Source organism: Sinocyclocheilus grahami, unplaced genomic scaffold (genome assembly GCF_001515645.1).
Source record: "Sinocyclocheilus grahami isolate Dianchi unplaced genomic scaffold, SAMN03320097.WGS_v1.1 scaffold424.1, whole genome shotgun sequence".
Lineage (NCBI taxonomy): Eukaryota > Metazoa > Chordata > Actinopteri > Cypriniformes > Cyprinidae > Sinocyclocheilus > Sinocyclocheilus grahami.
This window is the reverse complement of record NW_015505603.1, coordinates 195,479-201,642: the sequence shown is the minus strand read 5'-3', so window position 1 is coordinate 201,642 and position 6,164 is coordinate 195,479. Positions and strand designations below refer to the sequence as shown.

At 48.8% G+C, this 6,164-nt stretch overlaps 1 pseudogene; it reads right to left on the bottom strand.

Moving 5' to 3' along the window:
- Positions 1-6,164, bottom strand: part of LOC107551456 (protein NipSnap homolog 3A-like) — a 13,150-nt pseudogene that overhangs the window by 1,802 nt on the left and 5,184 nt on the right.

Here is a 6,164-nt window from a genome sequence, read left to right as displayed (position 1 = left end):
TTCTGACCCTGCCCACATAGGGAATAACAAACCCCCCCCCCCCCAAAAAAAATATAATTTTTGTATTTGTTTCTTTATTTATTTATATGTATGTATTTATTTATTTATTCATCTTGAAGACTTGTGGTATTACCAGGAAAAAATGACCGTCCTACAGAAAATTGCTAATACTATTATTACCAAACACTAGATTCAGTCTTTTTTTATCAACTTGTTTCCTTTCAATTAGCATACATTTTGTTTTTCTTTCTGGAACTGATTAATCATAGGCCTCATTGATATGAGCTTATGCAACTCAGTTTAATTATTATATTATTAAAATTAACCACAATGCCTTTTTCCGCTTAAAACTGAGGCGCATAGGCTCAGATCAATGAGGCCTATGAGAAAACAAGTTGACAAAAAACATTGGTTCATGCAGTGCTTAAAAAATTAACCAATAGCTCAGCAGCGGAGCTGCACGAGCCTATCCACCTTTTTCTTCAACGCGGAAGTAAGCCTATGGGTGAGACTTCCGGTTCATTAGCCGCTATAGGTAAATAACGAGAATAACAACGTGCAGTAAACGGTAAAACTGTTTGCACTACAAACCAGTGAGTTCATAATTTCAGATAATACATTAAAATAATATGATAAGACACACCAACTTTCAATATCAAGCAGCAAAACGCAGTGGACGCAGATGAAACCGGAAGCCATACCCATATATTTTCCAAATGGTCGCGCCCATTTTTACGACAAGAAAAAGGTGGATTGGCGACGAAGCCCGCCAAAGCCCACCAGAATGGGCGGGGCATCTGGCTATATAAGCGGGCGCTCGCCACAGGATTCTCAGGTTTACTTCGACTGAAGCGACGACTGAGTCGTGCAGCTACATAGCACGGCAGGCAACGCAGTACTCATTCCCGTATCTCAGGGAACCGAGGTTACGTTAGTAACCAAGTACGTTCCCTTTCGATACTTCACTCATACTGCGTCTTGCTTAACCCTTTCGCACGTAAGTTTAAAATATTCTAGCTGAGCCCCCAGCGTGAGTTTTTTTTAGGCGACCGTTATTTTAAAATGTATCGCCTTAATGTTTCCATGGCGACGCGTCATGCTTGTCATGTGACACAACGCAGCCACAATAGCTCTGTATGACACACGGATCGCTTTTATTTTGTTTTTCCTGTTTTATTCAAAATATTCACAAACATGCTCACTATATTATGAAATATCTGATATTCCGATTCTGAAATGTGCGCAATTAAATCTGTTTGGTAGTTTAAAAACTTTTATATCGACCGTGTTAGTTGAGCTATACCGGGTGATGGGCGCCGCCATGTTAGTTTGCGTATACCGGTGTGATCGTACGCGTCAAAGGGTTAAGATGCATATGGGAACATAGTACAATCACGCCGTGCTAATGTAGTGGAACGACTAAAGGTATAAACTTCCATAAGCAACCAATGCTCATAGAGAAGTCAACAATAACCCAAGGCTAAGACGGGCTGAGCTTTCTAGGTCACACTATTATTCACACCTGGTTAATTGTTCCAGAGTATTCACGAAACGTCGACACCCAGGGGTCGAGAGCTAACAGGTGACACAATGCCAGAGAACTTGGGCGTGATACGGCCAAGGGCTCTCTGTCATATCTGTTTACACAGTGCGTGCCACTTCAAGCGGAAAGGACCCTGGCCTGCAAGGCCGGGACTTCCAGGTTATAAAACCTTGCGAATGTGGACGGCGAGGCCCAGCCGGCCGCCTCACAAATATCCGCAATGGACACACCACTGGACCATGCCCACGACGAGGCGATGCCTCTAGTCGAGTGGACCCGTACGCCAATGCGGCATTGGAGGCCCAAGGAAGAGTACGCTAGCATGCCAGAGAACTTGGGCGTGATACGGCCAAGGGCTCTCTGTCATATCTGTTTACACAGTGCGTGCCACTTCAAGCGGAAAGGACCCTGGCCTGCAAGGCCGGGACTTCCAGGTTATAAAACCTTGCGAATGTGGACGGCGAGGCCCAGCCGGCCGCCTCACAAATATCCGCAATGGACACACCACTGGACCATGCCCACAACGAGGCGATGCCTCTAGTCTTGTGGGCACATACTCTAATGGGGCATTGGAGGCCCAAGGAAGAGTACGCTAGCAAGATGGAGTCTACTATCCATCTAGAGAGTCTTTGCTTCGTAACCGGAAGCCCTATGGTGCGGTTACCGAAGCTGACAAAGAGTTGTTTCGATCACCTATAGGGAGCAGAAAGCTCAATATAGATTCTCAAAGCTCTGACAGGGCAGAGCAGAGATAGCTCTCTGTCCTCTTGGAGGAAGCACGGAGAGCGTAATGACCTGTGCGCTGAACGGAGTGGAGAGCACTTTAGGTACGTAACCGTGCCTTGGTTTCAGGATGACTTTAGAGTCGTTAGGCCCGAATTCCAGGCAGGCAGGGCTAATAGAGAGCGCCTGCAGGTCCCCTATTCGCTTTACTGATGCCAGTGCTAGAAGCAGAGCAGTCTTCAGCGATAGCGACCTAATGTTGGCAGACTGTAGCGGCTCGAAAGTGGGGCCCTTCAGGGCCCTCAGCACAGTGGGCAGGTCCCATGAAGGGACGGTAGGGGGACGAGGCGGATTCAGCCTCCTAGCACCCCTCAGGAAGCGAATGACCGCGCTATATCTGCCCACCGATTGACCCTCAATAGGGGCATGAGAGGCTGCTATAGCCGCCACATAGACTTTGAGCATGGATGGGGAACGACCCTTATCCAGCAGCTCTTGTAGAAATGACAACACCTCTGCCAATTCGGAAGTGAGGGGGTCTTTGCCGATGTTTAGACACCAGACGGACAAGAAAAGATCACTTTAAGGCATAGAGGCGTCTCATAGACGGAGCTCTAGGCTCTGAAATTGTGTTTAAGACTCGCTCTGGGAGGCACGAAGGCTTCCGTCGAGCGGCCAGAGGTGCAGGGCCCATAGGTCGGGCCGAGGATGCCATAATGTCCCGTTCGCTTGAGAGAGGAGATCCTGTCTCAGTGGAACAGGCCAAGGGGCCGCTATCAGTAGCTGAGTTAGCTCCGATAGCCACAGCTGGTTCATCCAAAGGGGGGCCACCAGGAGAACCCTGTGTTCTCGTTCCCTCACTCGCCTGATTACCTGTGGGATCAGAGTGATCAGGGGGAATGCATAGAGAAGGAGGGTGGGCCAACGCGTCCCTGGTCTTTGAGAAATAAATTGGGCAGTGAGAGTTGTCTTCTGAGGCGAAGAGGTCCACCTCGGCCTCGCCGAAGATCACCCAGATCTTCTGAACCGTCTGCGGATGTAGCGTCCACTCACCTGAGGGGACATTGCTCCTTGATAACATGTCCGCTCCCTGGTTCAATTTGCCTGGTATATGCGCTGCCCTCAGCGAGGGCAGGTTGGGTTGAGCCCACTCTAAGAAGCGCTCTACCAGGATGAAGAGGCGCTTCGAAGAGAGGCCTCCCTGGCGATTTATGTAGGACACTACAGACATGTTGTCCGATTGGATTAGCACATGGTGCCCCTTCAGGACTGGCAGGAAGAACTGACAGGCTCGACATACTGCTAGCATTTCCAAGCAGTTGATGTGAAAGCCTTTTTCCGCCTTTGACCAGTGGCCGAAGGTCGGTATGCCCTCGCACAGCGCCCCCCAACCTGAGTTGGAGGTGTCTGTCGTGACAACTGTCCTTCTGTGAACCATCTCCATGGCCACACCCTGTTCTATCCAGCGGGAGTTCTTCCAGGGGGTCAGGGGCGATACACAGGCCTGACTCACCCTGATATGCAGGCGTCCGTGACGACACGCATGGGATGGAACCCGTGGTTTCAACCAGCGCTGAAGGGGGCGCATACGCAGCAGACCCAACTGTAGCACTGGAGATTAGTGCTATGTTCAAATTATCGATACGACGATGTATCTTCACAGAGATTTGACGATACGAGTATCGATACAGCTGGCCCTGTATCGATATTGTGGCACGTGTGCAGCAGTGGACCACGCTTAATTTGTTTAAAATTTTACAACGTTTAAAATTGAGTAGAAAAGTGTGAGGTTTCTAAAAAAATTATTAAAAGGGCATATATAGGCTACAACAAGGTTTAATCTGGCCGCAGAGGAACACAACTGGGATGCCTGATATAAAGAGACGTAAACCCCAAAACAGAGCTTTACACTTGAGCAATACGGAAATATCTGCTAAGTGTGCAACTTATCTTTGTCAACTCGGCAACCATGTGCACGCGCGCTCTCTCCACTGTGGATAAACGCGCTTGCTTTCTGAAAACAGCGGTTAGCTTGCAGTTTAGCGATCTCCACTTCATTAATCTATTCTCAGAAAAGTGTGATTCATCAACTGTTCATTTACGACACAGAGAGAGAGAGAGAGAGAGAGAGAGGCTGTGTATGTATGAATTACCACCGTTTTGCCGCGTTTCTCTATTAACAGTAAAGCTGTTTTTATTTCTTTTAGAAACAATGTGTGTGTGTGACTGCACTTAACATCAAACTGCTTCTGTTTCACACAAATGCTGGCACAGACATGCATGTTCAGCTAGAGTCGCTTTGAACTCGTGCATCTTCGGAAGCGGAGCTGCGCGGAAAGTTACAAAAAATTGTGCACACCACCATACGAAACGACGTCGCGCGCACTCAAAGCGAACTTGCGGACGCGTTGAGTATAAATCAGCCTTAAATCAGCCTTGAGAGTATGTGCGTTAGATACAGTGAAGATAGCGCGTTAGTTTAGAACTCTTCTCATTTTTTTATTTATTGTAGAGAGTGTGTTAATTTGTGCAATGATAACCTACCAGCAATGTAAATGATTTTTTAAATATATTAGAATGAGTACATTACAATATAAATTTATTAGAACAAGTACATTATTATTTATGGGCTTAAAAACAAGATGCAAACAATCAGAATATTGTACCTGGTGGGGAGTGCACAATGTAAACATGAAACATATGCAATTACCTATATTGTACTGTGGTACAGTTATGGAGGCCATTCATAATGCAGAGGTCAACTGCCTGCTCTGCCAATAGTTAGAAATGGCCTTATAGTAAGCAGTGTTTAATAAACAGCTGTTTTTCTAAATTCTGCTGAGGTGAAATTCAGTGCAGTCATGTATCGTGATATGTATCGTATCGTGGCATCTGTATCGTGATACGTATCGTATCGTGACTTTGCTGGTGATACACAGCCCTACTGGAGATGCTGCTGCCATGAGGTCCAGCATCCTTTGAATCGCTTTGAGAGGGCGAGCGGTACCGATCTTGAAGGAGGTCGGAGGTCGCTTTAGCATGCTGAACAGCGGGGACGGCAGGTGCTTGTTTCGCGGGCTGCTGAGTCGGCGCAGATTTAGGGCGAGCTAAGGCAGCAGCGGAGCTGGAGCGCTTAGGCAGGAAATGTCGCATAGCCTGGGACGATTTCTGTGTCTCCATGAAGCGTTCAGCGAATCCTTCGACCGCCGGGCCGAAAAGACCTTTGGGAGAGACTGGAGCATCGAGGAAGAGGATCTTATCCGCGTCCTTAATCTCTGGCAGCATCAACCATAAATGGCGCTCAAGCACCATAAGGCTGGCCATCGATCTCCCGATCGCCTGGGCGGTGGTCTTGGTGGTGCGTAGAGCCAGGTCAGTTGCTCCTCAGATCCTTGAGGGTAGCGGGGTCCAGGCCAGACTGGAAGAGGAACCACTTTGGAGAGGATACGGAGAAGCTCGGCATCTATCCCGTCTTTGGTGGCGCTGGGCGCGGATGATGGCGAGGGGGTGGGGTCAACAGCTCCTCTGCATCCGACGCTGCTAATGACATGCTGTCATCAAGCAGCTCGTCCTCACTTCCCCCGAATGAGATCAGGTCGCTCGCACCAGCAGAGGGACGCTGATCAGACCGTGAGAAAAGGATGGGGGAATACTCTCTTTGCGGCAAGAGTGAGGCATGCGGGATCTGGGCCAGCGTGAGCTCGCTCGACCCCTTTGCCCCGCTGTTTTTTCCTCACAGGTCCCTGGGAGGAAGAAAACGGGAGGGCACGGGGGGCGGAGTCACTCTCTGAAGAGAAAGCGATCCATGAGCGGAGAGAGGCGAGACTGAAGCTCTCGCAATGGGAGCAAATAGCTCCCGTGAGCGCAGCTTCCGCATGGGATTTCCCCAAGCAGGAAA